Raw genomic sequence first — 21393 nt, 5'->3', positions numbered from 1 at the left:
AGAAGCCAATGGGAACTACATAGGGCATGAGGGCAGAGCCCTCACAATAGGATTAGTACCCTGGCAAGAGGAGACACACCAGCTCTTCCCGTCTTTCCACTCAGTGCCATGTGAGGATACAGGAAGATGGCCATCTGCAAACCCGGAATTGGGCGCTCACTGGACAATGATTCCTCCAGCACCTTGATCTTGGACTTCCTACTTTCCAGAACTATCAGAAAAACATCATTTAAGCCACCTAGTCTATGATAATTTGTTATAGCAACCTGAACATGAACACTAATTGTTTAAGTGTTGAGAGAGGAGAGAAAGAGAAAGGAAACATAAAAATATTTGGTTGCAAAATTTTACTGTATTTCCTAATGAATCATTGACCTCTGCTGGAAGTTTTTCATGTTCTCCAAATCTTATTTAAGTCTCAATATATTCAGTTACTTCCCAGTAAGCTAGAGTGTTTAGCATACTTTCTTGAAAGAGGGTAACTTGCTGGTTTTACTGGTACTAAAATGTAAACAATTAGTAATCTCCTTAACTGATTTGCAAAATTATTCTTCCTGTATTTAAGAATTGAATTTTTTTATGCTTTATGTCTTATTTAAATTAGGAGAACTGTATTTATACATTACATTCTTGATTGATGATTCCATTCTGTATACCCTCGGCTGCAGGTGACTAACGGAAGTGCCACTGTTGATGAATAAATGAAAATAATATTACTCCACAATGCAATGGCTACTTTTCTGTCTCCCAGAAGGAGCTTTAGCCACTGTGCTTGAAAAGTAGATGGAAAATATCTGGGATTGAAAGTGAATTTTTACATCTCATATCTAGGGGGCTATGGGTTTAATTTAAAAGTCTGAACAGCCCTGCACTGATAGAGGGAAATTGACCTTATTCTCACATTCAAAGACAGTTTCACAAGTGGATTTCCTATATAGTGAGTCAGTAAATGTTAAAACAGGTAGAACAGAGCCTGGCTCATATGCTGTATATATGTGCTGATTGCACTTGTTATTATTGATTGATTGATTGATTGATTGGAGTAGCCATTGTACCTTGATGAACATCTTAAAGGTGGCTAGAAGGTCAACAGGACTTTTATTTTGGTATTATGCAACTCTTTTTAGCAGAAACTTGGATACTTGCTAATTATCTATTGTGGTCAACTGGAAAAATTATCCCCTAAAATAGACACATGTTCTAATTCCTGAATGTTCCCTTATCTGGCCAAAAAACCAAAACAAAACAAAGGAAAACAAATCTAGGGTTTTTGCAGTTTTGATTGCATGAATGATCTTGACATGGGGAGATGATCGTGCAACAGCTGGGTGACTCCTCAGTGCACTTGTAAGTGTATTTACAAGTACTCAGTGTACTTGTAAGAGTGAGACTCTATTCAAAGAGGAGGCAATATGAAGCCCAAGCAGAGATGTTTGAAGATGCTTGTCTTAGTGACTGGAGTGATGCAGCCACAGGTCAAGGGAGGCTGGCAGCCACAAAAAGCTGGAAGAGGAAAGGAATGGGCTCTCTGGCCTATTGGATGCCAAAAGGAACACAGGCTTGCTAATAACTCGTTTTTGGCCCAGTGATGCTGATTTTAGGGTTCTAGCATCAAGAACTGGGAGAGAGCACATTTCTGTTCTTCTAAGCCACAAGGTCCATGATGATTTGTTACAGCAGTGTTGGAGGAAGTTATTGAGAGGATGTGACTTCGGGTGGACCCTCAAGCTGGACCCTGAGCTGAGGGTCCACTCCCCTATCTTTGGAACACATGGTCCATCCACTATTCTCACACTATGAGACACTTTAAGAACACAGCCTTGAAAGAGTAAGAGGTTACTGAGACCACCTAGAGTATACTTGCCTAAACGCTCTTTAGGTCTCTATATAAGTGCTCAAGATTCTGGTGAGTAGGTGTGGAGATCTACTTGTTTTATAGCACCCCAAGAGAAGCCTGTCATGCAAATTCCCTTGCTTATTAAAACCAACCTTCTGATCAGGAGTGGTCTGCCTCTTTCTTCAGTCTCTCCTTATCTTCCTTATCTTCCACTGGGGCCAGTTTGAATTTCAACCAGGGAACTCCCAAGGTTGTGAACCAATAAGCAGCCACAGAAAACTAATATTGACCAAGATTATAAAGTGCAGCTCATCCACCTATAAAGCTATAAAGCATAGCTTAAACTGACCACTGTCTGTCTTCCCATCAGGTTCTTTGTCTATGTCACTAGATACAACTGTGATCAGAAAAATGCAGGTCCTTTGACACCTGTTGAATTAATTTATGTGAGAGCATTCTTACACCATTTAGAAATCCTGATATATCTAAACACAGATTCTGCTTCTTAAAGGAAGTCTTACTTATTGGTTTCTGCAAAGTTGTAGCTACTTTTCCTTATCGAGTGAGAAAAGGAAACTACTGCCACATTCCTACCATATCCTAGGCCAGAGGAACATAAACATGTCTGACAGAGTGGCACCTGGGTGGTACAGTTGGTTAAGTGTCCAACTCTTGGTTCTAGCTCAAATTGAGGTCTCAGGGTTGTGACATGGAACCCCACATCAGCTCCACAGTCAGAGTGGGTCTGCTTGGGATTCTTTCTCCTTCTCCCTCTACTCCTCTTGCTTGGCACTCTCTCTCTCTCTCTCATAAATAAATAAATATTGAAATAAAGAAAGGAAGGAAGGAAGGAAGGAAGGAAGGAAGGAAGGAAGGAAAAGTCAGTCATTCAGGCAGAGTCCTTGGTCTCCAAAACAACTTTCCTTACTTCCCAGGTGACTAAATTAAACAAATTGCTATTAATATCACAGAAGTGTGGCACCTAAGGTCAAACACCTATTAGGAGATTATTGATAACGCTCTTCATCCAAACTCCTGGATGATGGTGAGAGATGTGTTGCTACCTAGATGAAAATAATTCCTTTTAGGAATTAAAATGAAGTAATAGATTTTTCTCACAGAGTAGTTATCCAATATGCTGATGAATACCGGAAGAGCGACCTGAATTATAATTGAGATGAGAATTCTAGCCTCCATATTCAAGTAGCTGGTGATATGAGTTAAAACTCTTGTATTAAACAATGTTATACTCCCCAACTGGGTTGGTTTGTTTTAAAAAGTTTGATCATTTACCTAACCTATATATATAGAATATACATTTTTCCAGTTATTTGTGTATGATCTATGCGTTTTCAAACTTCACAAAGAAGACAAAAGGTCAAAGGGAAATATTACATTGTCATTAGAGAGTGACCTGAAAAGATGTAAAGGAGCATTTCATAAATATGTCTGAATGTTGATCAAAGGCAACAATGAAATTCTCATCTCCCAGAATAGAAGTTAATTTGCTGCTGGAAAGTACTAAGGCCATTTAAAAAACAAAACAAAACAAAACAAACTAGGAATAGGAAAAATACATTTTGCTGTTGCTTATTTTTCTAATTGCATAGAATCTATTTCAAATGGAAATAGAATTCCATTTTTGAAGTAGGGTGGAACACATTTACTTACTTTCTATGTCCAATCAGACATCACATCAAAAACTCTTCAAACTAAATTTTTATTTTTTTTCTGTTTTTCTTTTTGTTGTCCTAAGACATGCTATAGAACACTTCAAGCTGCTGACACCTTGTTTTTCTATAGTTTTTAAAGATCTTATTCATTTATTTGAGAGAGAGAAAGTGAGAGAGAGAGCGAGCGAGCATGAGTGGGGGGAGGAGCAGAAGGAGCAGCAGACTCCCAGCTGAGCAGGGAGCCTGATGTGGGGCTCCATTCCAGGATCCCGGGATCATGACCTGAGCTGAACTCAGAGCTAAACTTACTGAACCACCCAGGCACCCTGGGTTCATATTTTTTAATCCTCATTTCCTGTATCAGGAAACTGTTAATAAATGTTTCCATACATTTACCAAATTTGCATAACTAGGATGTTGAAGACACTGTACTGTGAGCCAAGATTTCTCTCTCTCTTCAGCTTAATACACAATTACGTTTCCTCACTGTTAGTACAACTAATACGACTTATGAGGTGTTACCTACCCCTGCTTCATTTTTCATATTTGAAAAAATATGGAAAATTATAGCACCTGACAAATGATAAGTGCTCATTAAATATTAGCCCTATGATTGTGGCCATGGTTGTTAAATGTATTCACCCTTCATTGTCAAAGGCTTTACTTTCTTATTCACAGTATTTATGATCACAATTAAATTACAAAGAATTTATATATAACAGTCTTGTAACAGAAATATATGTATATACATATGTATATAGCTTATGGGGAAAATGGATTTAGTGAACTTTTGGAGCACAGTCTGTTTATAGCCTGGAAATGTAAACATCATGGTATGCACCTTCCTTAATTTAATAATTATCAATCCTTTTTTTTTGTTGTTGTTTCTGGACTCTGTCCTACAACCCAGACCTTGATGATCATTCTTTTTCAGCCTACTTTGAATTTCACCTTAGAGACAGATCTCTGCCAGGGTTTTGTTGCCTCTATGTGTCTCAGACAATGTGACACAAGAACTGTGTCTGTATCTCCAGGTTATCCCAAGTCTGTCTCCTCGTCTCAGCTATTCGTCTATCAGCAGATCAGCATTTACAAATGTTTCTCTCCTGAGTCTCCTCTGATTTCTTGATTTCAGGTTACCTAATATTTCTACCCCAATGAATTAACTTTTAAATTCCTCTCAATAATGAAGAATCGACTTTTTAATATATTTCTATTGTAGCTGATGCTCCTAAAATAATTTCTAGTACATCACAAATTGCCAAAGCAATGCAAGGATGCAGGTTACTTAAGCAAATCTGTTCTAGAACAAGTCTATTAAAAATAAAAAGGATATCTTTGACAAAATACATTCTTTAACAAAACCTCCATTTTTTTCAAATCTTAGCAATCATGAATATGCTCATCTCAAGATCAGGAACTTGTACATTTGTAGTTATAGATACAAAATGAGTATTTTACAAAGCATGGAAATCTTATTTTCTGATTAACCAACATAAAACTTTCAAAGTGAGGATGTCAGTCTTTTCAAGATTCATGTCCAACCTAGAAAAAAAATACTCACATTACTGGAAAGTAGAAGAATTCTAATAGTTAATGCAAAATATTAGCTAAGGACATCTGGGTGGCTCAGTCAGTTAGGCATCTGTCTCTAGATTTTGGCTTAAATTGTAATCTCAAGGTGGTGGGATTGAACCCCGCCTCGGACTCTGTGCTTAGCGTGGAGTCTGCTTGAGACTCTCTCTTCCCCTGCTCTTTCCCCCACTCACTTGCACCTTCTCTCTTTCTCTCTAATAAATTTTAAAAAATTAAAATAGCATTCATAGCAGTTAGAATTTTTAAGTATATATTACTCCATATTTTTCTCCATATTTTATGTACAATAATTTACTTATACAAAAAATATAATCTGTCTCTGAAATAAGTGTTAATATGTTCCGTTTTGATATATAACTCCATGTGTACAGAAGTTAAATAATTTCCTGAGTTTATACAAGCTGTATGCAGCAGAGCTGAGGTTTAAGACTAGATTGTTGCATTCCAAGATCTGTGCTCGTGACGTTTAGATCCTATGTCTCCTTGAACCAGTATCTCTCTTCTTCCTTTCATGACCAGTGACTTTTTTTTTTTTTCTAATTTTTTATTTTTTATAAACATATATTTTTATCCCCAGGGGTACAGGTCTGTGAATCACCAGGTTTACACACTTCACAGCACTCACCAAAGCACATACCCTCCCCAATGTCCATAATCCCACCCCCTTCTCCCAAACCCCCTCCCCCCAGCAACCCTCAGTTTGTTTTGTGAGATTAAGAGATATATTGTTGTCTCTACTGTATCACCTGACAATCATTCAAAGAAGTGACCAAATACAGCCACAACTCTCATCGATATGTAAAACCTGCTTAGGACATGACTCTTTCTTTGTCACTTGGAAGCATTTATATAAAGAGAATATCCTAAAAATTCTTGTCTTCATGCCCTAATTCCTTCTCCACACCCAAACAATTTTCTGTTTTTTAATTTTAAAGATATATTTATTTATTTTAGAGAGAAAGTGTGAGCAGGGGGAAGGATAAAGGGACAGGGAGACAGAGAAGACTCCCGCTGAGTGCAGAGCCCAAGGCAGATCATGATATTGAGACACTGAGATCACAGTTTGAGCCAAAGTCAAAAGTTGGACACTTAATGGACTGAGCCACCCGGGTGCCCCTACACCCCCACATACTTAATCTAATCTATGTCCATGGCCTTATGACTACTAAAGAAACTTTCTGGGGCTTTCAGTAAATGGCTGAATGAAGTTATGGTTTGGTCTGAGTCTTTAAAATTATAATGGACATGTGACTCTGAAACCCATAAACTTGTCCTCATTTTGTGCCATCTATTATCCAAAAGTGTTTCTAGAAGAAATCTGATTCTAAGTATTTCGTGCTGTAAATAATGAAAAATGTCTAGTTCAAAAGTTCTTCTGGAAGGGTCATGGTTTGGCAATCTCCTCTCAGGTACTTAGAAGTCTGCACATTCATATTCTGAGCAGAGTGCTAAATAAATCTGCAAAGCCCTTTTAATAATTTCTCCCTATGGATTGCACACAGTGTTTGAATCAGGAGGTTTTGATTACATGAAACCACTGAGAATAGGGTTGTTAATTCCTCAGACACATGAACAGAATGAAAGGGAAAATCTTCACTGAAGAGATGATTAAAGACTTAAAGGGAAATGGATTAAAAAGTGAAAATTAAAGGAAGTAAAATGCCAAGGATCATGTGAGTTTGGATATATTTTCATTTCCCCAAATACATAAGTAAAATTAATATTCACTCAATCTTGCAGTGACTCAGTGACCCTGTCCAGCCAAAGACGGGGATCATCTGGACAAACAAGGTCTCTGATTAACTGATTAAGATTTTATCTACTCATACTCTTAAAAAACCCTTTAAAATTATTTGGATATTTTATTCCATTAACAGAATACTAATGTAAAACAGATACTTGCATACGATTCAAACTTAGTGTTTAAATAATGAATAACAAGCATTTAATATCCCGCATTTAAGTTTTATCCAAATGTGTATTTGTATGCATTATATATTAACACTCCTAGCACCTGCCTTTTTTATGACTTAATGAGACTTCAGAATATCAGCTTCCAACCAAGCATGTTGTCCCAAAGAACCCTTCTGATGCTCCCCAGACAGCAATAGAGCAGTTCCTCCTCATCTCTCCCTCTAGCCCCTGGCAACCACAATCTGTGCTCTGTCCTCATGCATTCACCTCTTCTGAATGCTTCCTGTAAATGGAAACATGTCAGTGACCTTTCATGGCTGGCTTCTTTCACTTATGTTGTCCAGATTTATCCTATGGTAGTATGGGTCAGTATCTTACTCCCCTTTATAGCTAAGTAATACTCCACTGCCTGTATATGCCACAATCTATTGATCTGTTCATTTGTTGATGGACATTTGGCATGTTTCCACCATTTGGCTATTGTGAATGGTGCTACTATGTATGAATATGCATGTACAAAGTATTTGTTTCAGTAGCCGGCTTCACTTCTTTTTGGTATATAGCTAGGAATGGATTTGCAGGGTCATTTAGCAATTCTATATTTAGCTTTCTGAAGAACCACTAAATTGCTTTCCACAGCAGTTGAAACATTTTCTATTTATACTAGCAATGTACCTGGGTTCCAGTTTCTCCATATTCTTGACAATGTATTTTGTCTTTTTAATTGTAGCCATCTCAGTGGGTGTGACTTGATACTCATTGTAGTTTTGTTTTGCATTTTCTTAATGACTAGTATTGTTGAACATCTTTTCATACGCTTGTTGGCTATTTGTATATATTATTTGGAGAAATGTTTATTCAAGTCCTTTGGCTGCATTTTAATTGTGTAGTTAGTCATTTTGTGGTCGAATTGTAAAAGATTTTTACCAATGCCTGGTAAATATCACCTGCATAATAAATGTATTGATCTGAATCTGAAACTGTTCTTGATTCCCTTTCACTTATATTTTCCCTTAAATAAGAGGCAATTCCAGAATTTTGCTAATCCTTAGACTCACCTCAAATACTTCTGTGCATGCTTCTGATTTATATACATTCAGGTATCATAATATCATTTTTCCCCCCTAAGCTGTGGTTTTTTCCCCTCTGTAACCTCTCTGCTCACAATCAGCTCATACTTAGGGAAAGAAGATGTGCAACATTCTTAGGAGTAAGACAAATCTTCCTCCCAATGTAACTAAAAAGAAGCTATTCCTCAACCATAAGAATCATTTTTATTATCATTTCCAAAATTACAAGAGTGTTGTTTTATGCTTGTTTAATGGAAGTCAAATTCATTACCCTACTTGCAAATTACTTTCAGAAACAAAATGACTTCAAATTTTTATTTTTGAAAAAAATGAATATTCTGTAGTAAAAATAATAAACATGGTCTTTAAAAAAAAAGGTTTTCAGTGTCTGCTTTTCTTTTTCCTCTCTGCAAATTCATCATATATAACTGTAAATATTTCCTTATTAGAACTTTTCCTTAGCTATATTCTGTCTGTTCCAAAGCTTCCTATTTTGGAACATAATTATGCCACTGACTAACCAAGGTGGGATTTTGGTTTTATTAAAAGGGATCTAACTACTTATTTTATATGTCAACAAAATCATTTCTGCATGCAAAGAGTTCAATAAATGGGAAAAGCCACTTTCAAAAATCTGTCCCCTGAGACTGTGAGTGAATATTCTGTTATTGGTTAATTAAATGGGAAGCACTTGATTTTAAGAAGATGATTATTCCTCATTACTTTATCACAATGAAAGCATGTATGATGACCACATGCAATTTAATATACTTAGCTCCCATGGATGATTCTACATTGTTTTTGTCTCCTTGATGAATTAGTTAACTTGAGAAGCTGCTAGTATTTTTCCTGTGGAAGCCAAGCCTATTACCCGTGCCCATATGTCTGTTGTAAGAGCAATTGGTAATACAGAAACCTTGCATCTGGAAGGAGTTAGCTTTGCTTCCTCTGTAATGGCTTCCAATCATTCTTTCTAAAAAACCCAGTCTTACAGAAAAAGACTAGACTTTCATGCAAAACTCTGTTAAATTAACAGTTCATCATTTTATAGTACACTATAATAGAACTCTCTGTTCAGTCATGTGCTCTTGTTCACACTCCTGAAATCTCATTACCAAGTCAGTCTTAGACATATGGCTGAGTCTATAGCTACTTGCTTCTTAAAAGAGGACTGAAGTTAGTCTTTCCTTACTTCATTTATCAAATATGCATGCAAAACTTGATCTTATATGATGTTTTCATTTTGTTTGCTTTTCCTTTCATTTTTCTTTCTTTTCTTTTTATTTCCTTCCTTTTTTTTTTTTTTAAATTAGATTCAGATTATTTCAGACATACCTAACTTCTTCCTTCTTGGACATTACTTCTCAGACTCAAGACCTATAAAGATATGATGCCAGGTGAGAAGTATGTTGTATGTACTGAAATTAGATTGTTAATAACATGCTTAACATACAGGCTTTTGTTGAATTGTTAAATTTGTCACTTATGAGCTGCTGTGGCTAACGCTATCTGCAGCTTTGTTTTAGTGGGCAATTGTATGTTCCTTCTTGTTTGGATTGGTACATATTGGTTCTTGAGTATTCTGTTGATTTCCAATAGTAAATAACACTGGTGTGTTTCCATGAGTGTAGGATGCTCTTGGGGTTTGAAAAAGAGTTGTTAATTTAGCTATATACCAAATTAGATCCTTAACTACAGGGTACTCATACACTGGGTGTTCACATGTAGGTCAAATTATTTAAAAAATAGGCATCATTTGTGTTATATATTGAGTCTATTTTTTCCCTATTTATTATGATATTGCTGTCTTTCAGTGGGGGACCACTTACCCCACTGCATCCATTCTAGGGGAAACTTTTCTAAAGCAGCCATTTGTATTGCTTTAATAGTCTCAGGGTGGCCCACTGTGAGGGGGAGGAGTAACTACACCAATAGATTTCTTCTCAGGTTGGTTTTGCTACACACATTCTCATTATTGTTCCTATTTTCAGTAAGGTGGGTAGTGTGTATATTATTTTTAAGGATCCTCTGGAAAAGTAACAGTGAGAGGTTATTTCCCCCAAGTATTTTCCAAATTCTTCTTTTTTTTTTTTTTAAAGATTTTATTTATTTATTTGACAGACAGAGATCACAAGTAGGCAGAGAAGCAGGCAGAGAGAGGAGGAAGCAGGCTCCCTGCCGAGCAGAGAGCCCGATGCAGGGCTTGATCCCAGGTCCCCAGGATCATGACCTGATTGGAAGGCAGAGGCTTTAACCCACTGAGCCACCCAGGCGCCCCATTCCAAATGCTTCTTAATGGTGGTCTTGGTAGGCTTGGCAAATTTTGTCAAGTAAGTAGTTGTTATTTTAGGTGGAGAACTCCCATTTGTAGATCAGTCAGATTTCTCCATGTGATTTAACGTCTTTTACAAGAATTGTTGCTGTAACACCCAAGAGCTATATTGTTTATGGTACACAGCCAGCATGGCAATTGTAGAACTCAGTTTCACTGAGTGTTAGGTAAAACTGGCAGTTGGTATTGCAAGGTAAGGTTAGGGAAAAACATACAACAAGCTGGGTATACTTCTGACCTTTTAGCCACCTTGGCTAAGGTGCTTGAGTTTTTACACATTACCTAAAAGCAGGTTTGTATCGATTAGCAGCCACTGGCTCACTAAGATGGACAGAGGGGGAGCCAATGTGGCAATTTTCACCCCATCCTTTATCCCAAATATCTCTGCTTGGCCTTGTGTTTTCCAGCCCTGATTTCCAAAATCCTAAACAGTTAACTCATAAACCCCTAGTCAAAAGTCAGGGAGAATATGAACCTCAGGAAAACGTTTGCCAAGGGCAACTTCTATTGCAACAAATACTGCATATATATCAGCTCATCTGACACTTTGTGGTCTATTCATCATATGGAAATTGGAATGTTTGAATAGAGGTGACAGGTATCAGCTGTGCATTGTCTGGCTCCCTTACATTCCTTGCTGACTGCATCAGTAAGGAGGAACCATTGCTTGTCTTCATTTGAGAATGCTGTCTGTCCTCCTTATAGTTCCTACTGAGCAAGAGATGGGAGCATTTCTGGAGGTTTTGGCAAGTTAACCTCAATGGCAGAGTATGGTTATTTCCTCACTTCTTCCAGTAAAGACAGAATTAGTTCAATCATGTAGGTGTAATTTCCATTTTAATAAAAAGGCCTCTGTTGATGATCCAGTTTTACAGGGAGATTTTCCATTACTCAGGGCATAACAAGAATCTCAGTCCATAGAGTAATTGACTCTGTCCCTATAAAGGCTTCAGTTAAGATAAATATCCAGTGTGCCACCAGAAATTGCCTCTCTAGTAGTTAATACCTTTGGGCTGAGTCTGAGAACCACTTATAACCTGGGGGTAGGCATGTACCTGTGGGTAGGCATGTACCTGCAATTTGGCTCAGAGGTTCCTGGAAACAAACTTTGGCGTGGCTCAAACTTACAATTCTAAGCCCTGTTTTCAAGGCTCTAGTGGGAAAGCCAAATTGATAGTCTCCCTCAGTTTACCTAGTACCTGTCATTCCTCAGGTCCCAGTGAAAGGTAGAGGATGGGAAGTGTATCAATGATGAAGACAACAAATATTGGAAGGGAGGAGTGTGTTTGTACCAGTATCTACACATTTCTAGTAAATATTGGGTCGTCTTTCCAATGTAGGAGATTGGAGCACTAGGAGTTTATCGTTAAAGCTACAAGTTGGGAACAGTAAGTAGCTCTTCTAAGTTCTAGATGTAGCTCCCTAGTTTCACATACTGAAAGGTCCCTCATATCTTATGTAGGGCAGTTGCTCATCCCCTCTCTTCCTTCTCAGTGAGGTGTTTGCTCACATTTGTGATGAGCTGCAAGATAATGTCTTGGTCAGATCTTGTGAGGAGGATGTCATATATATAATGCCAAAGCTGAGTTTCCGGTGGGAGTGAGAAGCAAACATCTAGGTCTATGGGCAAAGACTGTATGCAATCAGGAAGAGGTATACTATTGACTCTAAAAGATGAAGATAAATTATGTTGACTCACCTGTCATATATTTACTGAATAGGACATATTAGCCAAACCTACAACGGCAACCATTTACCTATATCTTTTTGAATGCTATCCTTTAAAGTATAGGTATCTGTAGAGGTAGGTGCTTACAAAGAGACAAATTTATTTAACTTTCTCTAGTCAACAGTTAGTTCTCCACTTATTAGCAGTGACTTTTAGCACAGGTCATAATGGCCAATTGAAAGAAGAATGGTAGAGATTGAAAGAAGTATGGTAGAAATCAGTACCCCTTCCTTAAGTTAGCTATAACAGGTTATAATCCTTCGATGTCTTGCCCGGCCTGACCTAAGTCAGTACTTTATCATGTTTACCACCCACACTGGTAAGGGAAAGTTAACTGTTTCTTTCCAAGTCATGCTCATCAATCAACAGTCTAAAAGCCTTAGATGCATTCCATTAGGTTACCTGCTGACTGAGGATGTCTAAATAACGGGAAAAGGGATAGTCTCCTAGAAAAAGGTGTGGGAAAGGTAGCAATCAGGAAGAAGCACCTCTTAATAAAACTGGGCCAATTATTCAAATTCCTTAGCTTTAATTAATCTTCCTCTCAAGCCAGTAATCTCGTGGGGCTGGTGGAGGAAGGGTGGGAATGCTTTTAAGGCATGAGTGCCTCCATGGATTAGGAAGATTTGAGCATCATTTTCCAACAGATCCAGCCAATGTTTGTTTGTTCATTCATCACTGAGTTCAAACTACAGTAAATGTGATAAAAGAGTGACTGCCTACTGAAAGGGGCCAACTTTCAAGACATATAGATCTCTAGGTTATAGCAGGTCCCTGCCACCAGCTCAGATCAGGGGCAGGTGGGGAAGGTGAGGTGTTTCCAAAGAAGATATTTGTCACAGACTGTAATTTAATTTCAATAAGTATTGTAACTGTTCCACCAATTTACTATATATATCACCCAATTTAGGACACTGTGTCCTTACAGTCCAAAATGAACTCTCTTGTACATCTTAAGATTCATACTTAAGCAAGGGCCTGGCTATAGGTGGTTTGTCTGACCTAGGAAGAAGTGGCCTCTCCAGTGATAGTAATTTAGATTAAGTCTAGGTGCAGATTGTATAATTAACAATCAACACTTGACTCAGCGTTTGTCTCCCATGAGTTTCTATTGAATCCAGGACAGCTATGTCTTCTTAAAATTATTTCAGCATTAGCCATTATCCCTAGTAAAGGGGACTTAGATTCGTTGGGAGCCCCACCACCCCCAAGAAACAACTGGATGGACTCAGGACTCAATTCAGCCTCCTCCAGACTTCATAAGTCATCGAGCTAAATGCTGTCCATTGTCTGATAAACCGAGTCCAGCATCCCTAGCTGAAGATTTTTGGCCTCAGCTCATATTTTCGCTGGATAGTTTGCCTCTCCATGTAGACCTAATGTAAGGCGGGCTGCCCTAAATGCCACAGAAATCCACGCCAAGGTTTATGTGGACAGGGATCCAAAGTTTCCTCTGGGGGTGATTCCCAACTTCCACACTAATTGTGGGGATCCTTTGGTGGGGACAATTTTCTCATCCTTATTATAGCAGCCAATAGTTTAAATTCAGCCTCCGGTAGGTGGACCTCCCTCCATGACAGATAACACCATACCTGCTGGCAGCCCCTTCTCATTTAGTTATTGGGTAGATCCTTAAAGAGAGTTTGGGCCTCTCAGGGTGAGAGAAAAGACATGTTATCTCCTCCAAAGGACAACCAACTGACCCTCCTCCTCTGTTTCTCTTTACCTGACTTTATTATTTTTGCTGAGCATATTATCCTCACCCTATCATGGGGGGGATTGTCCTACCTTATCCACTAAAGATACCAGCCTTCTTCCCCAGGATTTTCCCCTCTGGCTCTCTCCCAGAGTTTAAACTTCCTCTCCAGGAGGCAACCTGATGAAAAACAGCTATAAGCAAGGCCCAACATATACCCCCATGGTTTAAAGCACCTGTTTAGTAGGATATCCACTACCTTTCAGGTCCTGAGTGGGGTAGGGCTATAAACCTTCTCACCTTTATTAACTTTAACTAATGCTTTAGCATATTCAGCCCAAGGGATGGTTTTGAATATCACTCTGGGGATGGGCTGGAATGACACCATCCACAACAACAAATCCTAGTGTGACAGCTGCAGAGGCATGCCAACTGTTAATGAAAGTATCTCCCCCCAAGTTGCACTTAAGAGGCTGGCTTTGGCTTGATGTCTCTGCTCACTGTCTCATTTACCTGCCATAGGGGTCCCCAAGGAGGGGAACGTCCTTTTGCCAGAGCACCTCAAATCATTAGCTTCAGGGACTTCACTCACTAGGGCCCTTTCTGGGTGATGGGGAACCCACCCATGGTACAGTGGTCTACTCTCCTCCCTTTTTTCTGTTTAGGATCACAGGTCTTACAATGTCCAGAATCTGTTCAGTGGGACCTAGGCATGCACGCTGACCTCTTTCCTCTGGCAGTTTGGCACCTCTGATACCTAAAATTAGTTCCAACAGTGTGAGTTCACTCAAATATTAATACTGCATGGCCAATCTAATGAGGCACAAGGAAACAGCAAGGAATATAGAATGCAATACCACACAGAACAATGACACACCGAACTGCGTTCAGGTATTCCAAATTTTGAGCCCCAGCAAATTAAGGCTATCCAGGACCATTTTGTCAACTGATTGTCCTATTGACTGGCTAGGTCCCATTATCTATTTCCTGATCAACTCCAAAAATCTTCCCCTTTTCCTCATCACCACTTTTAAGTGGTTTGAGGGATTTTTGAGACTGATCAAGGGAGAAGACTGATGAAGATGCAGAGTTGCAATCTGAAGAGGTTATAAAGCATAGATTTCAAAAACTGTAGAAAGACATCAAGGGAACTAACAAATGCAAGGAGTCTATACATATCCAAGGAGAATAAACACAGACATACACCACACCAATGCACAACACAGCTAATCTCCTGAAAACAAATGACAAAAACATTTCTAGGAATGGCCAGAGGAGGAAGGGTGACATATTATCAACCTCATGGAAGCAAAGATATTAGTTCACTTCCTGTGTTAGTTTCCTAGGGCTACTCTAACAAGTTAGCACGAACCTGGTTGCTTAAGACAAGAGAAATATTTTGTATCACTGTTCAAGAGCCCAAAGGTCCAAAATCAAGGTGTCAGCAGGACCATATCCCTCCAAATGCTCTACAGGAGAATCTTTACTTACCTTTTCCAGCTCCTGGTGGCTTTTGGCATTCCTATGTATACAAAGTGCTGATATCTGCTTCTGACTCTTCAAGACGTTCTTCAGAGTCCCTGTGACTCTGGGTCTTCAGATGACTATCTTATAAGGACACCAGTCATGCGGATAAGAGGCCCATATTACTTCCATGTGACCTTATATTAAATAATTACATCTGCAATAACTTGTTTCCAAACAAAGTCATATTCTGAGGCATTGGAGGTTAGGACTTTAACATATCTTTCTTGGGGAACATAATTCAATCAATAACAACATGATACTATTTTGTACCTATTAAACTGAAAACTGGAAAATGTCAAATGTTTACATGCACGTAGATCTCTTAGAAACCTTGTGGCTGACTTTGTGATTGTAATTAGGTATGACTATTGTGGAGAACAAATTGTCAGCATGTATAATCTCAATTAAGTGTGCGTGTGTATATGTATATGTGTATATATATGAATATACTCTCATCTATATACTAAGATGTGGAAATTATCTTCCTGGGTATCTGTTCAAAAGACTCAGGTCCAAAAAGAACAAATATGAAGATTCTATATTGTTTTTAGCAGAAAAGAATCAGAGATAGTCTGAAGCTCTATCCTAGAAGCAGGTAAACAATATGATATGAACACTCAACATGGAACATTACAGATCACTTAGAAAAAAGAGAATAGATGTGCACCTGGAAATATGAATATATCTTTCAAAAATAGTATTTAGGGGAAAAGTAAAATGAAGAACATAATGATTCCTAACGCAAATACTGTTTACATACATTAAACTCTGATAAAACATAAAACAAATTTCACCTGAGCACTGATAAACAATAGGCGATGAATTAAACTAGTAATAACGTTATGGAGATAAAAGGGAGCAGTTAACCAAAGATTAACTGGATAAAATAGGAGAGAGATATTGAATGACAGTGTGCCTCTGTGTATTCACAGAGGAATACTGAGGAGCATGATTAAGTCACAATTTGCCTTCGAGGATGTGGTAGGCAGACTTATAGAATGAACTTGAATGACCCATATACCTTTGTAATTTCTTCCACTTCTGTGTGGGAAGTATCATTTGTGAATATAATGAGAGCACTCTTTTGATGAGGCTATGCTATACAGCAAAAGGAAGTCTGCAGATGCGGTTAAGGTCCTTAATCAGTGGTCTTTGAGTTAATCAAAAGATAAATTGAATTAGCACCACTTAATCAGACAAATCTTTCAGGTCAGAGAGATCCCCCTGCTATCTTTGAACAGGTAAGGTCTCAAGCTGTGAATGACTCTAGGGAGGGTGTCACATGGCAAGAGCTGGGCTGAACCTCTAGGATATAAAGACAGTCCTCATTTACAGCTCCCAGGAAAACAAGAACTTTGGTCTTACAGACACAAACAATTGGATTACCGCCAATATCCCTGTGAGCCTGGGAAAGGATTTGGGGTTCCAAGAATGAATGAATAGAGCCCAGTCAACAACACTGATTGCCACCTTGTAAGACATTAGCAGAGGACCCAGACAGGTTATGCCAGACTCATAACCTATGTAAACTGAGGTAGCAAATGTAATAAATATTAAACCTCTAAGTTTGTGATAATTTGTTACATATCATGTTAGCTTATCATCTGTTGGTTAGTTCATGTGATGTGTACCAGTTGCTGCACTAGAAGTGTTAGATACCAAAAACAAAAACAAAACAAAACAAAACAAAAAAAAGGAAAAAAAAAAAAAAAGACATGGTCATGCCCTCAAAAATTTATCTTATCATAGAAGAAGAAATTATAATAGATCTTTTTGTATGTGGTATAAATGCCTGACTTTAAATTTTTGATTGCTGGGGCATCCATGCGAAAAGACACTCAAATAAATATATTTCCAGCTATATGATATTGATACCAGCAAAAACACCAAATAAGAAACCAGGTCATACCCACCTGTGAAGTTACCTCTTTCAGAAAGGCCCCGGGGAACCTGAATTACTCATTCTTGAATGACTCTGCTTTTCTCTTCTAAATACTCTAATTCCCATTCTTATGCTTAAATTAGTCAATAAAAAGTGAACCCACAAAACCCTAGACACCGCACCCTCAACTCTAATAAAGGCACATCTCCAGGTCCACAGTCTGTGTCTGCCTCTAGCTCTGTCTGGGTGTTTCTCCCTGCAACTTTTCTGTACGGCCTTCAGGACTTGTGAGTCATCATGTTACTTAGAGTTCCTTGTACGGTTTAGCTGAAGTGCTTCCACAATCACAGTAAGACCAAAAGGGCTGGTCCAGCAACAACACTGGTTCCAATAGAGGAAATATCTGTGGAGGCCTCCTACTAGTAGTATGGACGATTGAGTGCCTCAGACATTCCCAGCATTGCTACTAATAGGCTGGGACAGACACAATATTATGTTCATATTAATCAAAAGAGTAACACCAATGACATGTAAAAGTGAGTTCTCACTTCCTTGACAGGATTTTTAGAGGTCTCACTCTCTTTTGCACTCTCTGGTTATATTCGCCTATTTTGCTCTTGATAAACAGAGATGTGCTGAAGTTTTAGCAGATTAATTCCATTTTTTAATCTTTTGGAAAGCAAAGAAAAACTTTACTTGAATCCTGTCCCCTTAGGGAACATGGGTTGAGTTTAAAGGACTGAGATGACCTCATTAGGGACACAAAGTTAAAATTCCTGAAGATTATTCAACAAAGTTCCTAGAGGTCTTATTTACTGACAGGCTGAATCCCAGCTTTATGACAGCTTCTGGAAGATCTCTTATATACCCACAGCCCTACACTTCTTTTTAATAAATTCAGAAATAGTTTGTATTGAAGCATATTAAGAGGCCAGACTAATTAAAATTATATGTACTGGGGCACCTGGATGGCTCAATTGGTTAAGTGTCTGCTTTTGGCTCAGATCATGATCCCAGGGTCCTGGGATCGAGTTCCTGCTCAGCATGAAGACTGCTTCTCCTTCTCCGACTCTCCTTGTTTGTGTTCCCTCTCTTGCTGTATCTCTGTCAAACAAATAAACAAAAATCTAAAAATAAATAAATTTATTTATTTATTTATTTATTTATTTATTAAATAAATAAATGGATTTATTTTGGAAATGCCAGAATAAAATACAATCATTCCATCTATAATTAGTATTTGAACAATAATGCATATCAATTGTATTTTCACTTTATTGACAGTATTTAATTACTAATTTAATATTTGTCACTTCTAATGTGTAATGTAAGGTAGTCTCTATTAAAAGGAGATTACAGGTTTGTTTGTTTGTTTGTTTGTTTGTTTTTTGTGAAAACCTACTTTTGACAATGGCAAAGCTTTGTATGAGAATCCATTTTATTTTATTTCTGTATTCTCAGGAAGAATTTTATTCTCTAGGTCAGGTTGTATGACTAATTTTAGGCCAGTTTAATATGCAAAATAATGATAAGCTTGACTTCCAGATATGACCATAAATCCTGTTGGGAGAACTTTCACTTTATTTATTTAACTCTTTTGCAGTGACCAAGACAGTCATGGTGATGCTGGTAACCTCAAAATATGGAAGAAGTTTGAGTGTTTAAACAACTGTATGTAACAGAGCCCTCACTGACCACATTAGATAGTAACATGAGAAGCAATAAAATGCTATTGCATTAGGCCACTGCTATTTTGGGTTTATTTTACTGCAGCATAGCTTACCTTATTCTAATACAATAATCAATTAAGCTTTATTAGCCTTCTAAAGCAACATTTTCAAATTTGACAAGAGATTATATTATGTTTGGTCAGCAGAAATTTTTCAAATTAATTTTGAATGCCTTTAGATGCTGAATACACTAATTACTATTTCCTTGTTAATACATCCCTTCTTCATTATTTTTTTTTTATATGACAGGCCCTAGAATCCACTTGGTTTTGCAGGCCATTGCTATATAAGGAGTCTTATTTAATATGATGAGCAAGGAAATGCCAGCTTTTGTGTAATTTTCTGTATATATGAGTTATGTGCTTCTCAAAGATACACATAACAGTAACAGTTGGATAAATTTTAAAGCCTGGTCTCTTCAAAAAATACTGCACATGGATAAGAAAAAATGTAATAATATAACCTGAGATATGGAACAATTCCATCTAGGTAAAAAACTAGGTTTAAAAAATCAGTATTAAACATTCAATGCACCTTGCAAAAATTTATGTGACTATTAAACAGAAATGATAAATAGATAACTGCAGACCATCTTGCAATATTTATAAGTATAGGATTAAGGCCTCTCAAAATCAAAGCTATGTGTCCTGAGCATATAAACTAAAGTTTATGGGATTTAATTAAAGTGGGCTATGGTTCCAGGCAAGAATATGCTACTAGATTCAAGCTTCTCCTGACACTATGCAAATATTACACTTGCCCAAGCAGGGCCAGAAGTCCATCACAAAATCTTTTTGAGGTACTCATAATTTTATATACAGAAAGAAATTTATAAATGGTGGATGGATGAGGTAGAATACTATATGAAACTAGTCCTAATAGATAAATTGTAGATATCTTTTCATAATCTTAAACCAATATCTGATTTTTCTTTTTCATCAGTTCCCCAGAATTGTTTTGACCATTATATTTCCCATCCTTTTATTTATTATTTATTTTATTTTATTCCCATCATTTCATTTCCCATCATTTTATCACTTTTGTTTAAAAAATTTAGTAGTAATCATTGCAGTAAAATGGGAAAGAACTATCCTACATCAATGCTGAATAAATGAAATAACTTACAGAGTCATTGTCACAGATCAATGATATTGACACTTTTTCTTAAAGGGGCTTAGTGAAATGCTTTTACATACTGTTGAGAATTACCTGGTAGGATGATCTTACTAAATAAAATTTAGGCAAATATTGCTATGTTTCATCAGATTCTAATTCCCTGACGTGAGATTAAGATATTAATTCTGATATGAGCCACTTCCTTAAATATGTCTCAAGTGTACACTACTTACAGTGTACACTACTTGTCAGCACTTCCACCCTTGTTCTGTGAAGATGTCTCTTTCATATACAACTCAAGCAATTCTTCTGTAGTGCTTATGACTTGCCTACAGTCATTTCTCAAGTGACTTATTCTTCATTTCTGGAAGTCTGTCTGAGTCTGTACTCTAGAAACAAACAAAATTGTACTGACTGTATAACTGTATTACAATAAGCATACAGACATGAACTCCATAGATATGAAATTCTATCTAGCTCCTTAATGTCAATCCAATATGCTTCCAAACTGTCTTATAGGCCTAAAAGTAATCATTTTTTAGTCATTTATGTATATATTCCACACACACATTTATTAAGCAAGCCAAGATCCTAATCAGGAAAAAGGACCAGAAGGGTAAGTAAGCCTGCTTTTGTGCTATGTCAAAATATGTAATGATGCAAATGTCTTGTACTATTTTACATACAATAGGGAAAAATTAAGACCAGAAAGATAAATAAATAATGTGTAAATTCCACGAGGAATAGAATATTTACATAATTTAAAAATCTTTCTCCATCAATTATTAATTATAGCTGACATTAATTACAAATGCTTCTGGTAACTCCTACTCCACCAAATGTCTAACACTACAAAACAAAACAACTGGTGCGATGGGTTTACATTTGGAAAAAAGGAGTGGTGTTATTCTCATTTTTGTTCCCACCTCCCCCTTTTTAAAATTACCTGATTATAGGTGTAATCTGCTGACTTAAGGGAGATAAAACTTGGAGAAAAATTCCTCAGTCTTACTGGCTTGAAGAAACAGAGGACAGAGTTTGGAGCCACCATAACTACAAAGTGAGAAGTTCCATATAGCAGCGAACCAGAGAAACAGTGCCAGATTATATGAAAACATATAATTGGCTCAAATTTATGACTAATCTCTAAACTCCCATGTTCAAGGCAGCCTCAAGAAGCCCACCTAAGTTTAAAAAAAAAAAAAACACAACTAAAAAAAAACTCACATGGTATCCACCTCAGGGGAGACACAAATTAGATTTTGAGTCATGCCAAACTAACTGAATACTA

The sequence above is a fragment of the Mustela erminea genome, chromosome 17, assembly GCF_009829155.1.
Source record: "Mustela erminea isolate mMusErm1 chromosome 17, mMusErm1.Pri, whole genome shotgun sequence".
Lineage (NCBI taxonomy): Eukaryota > Metazoa > Chordata > Mammalia > Carnivora > Mustelidae > Mustela > Mustela erminea.
This window is presented reverse-complemented; position numbering follows the sequence as displayed.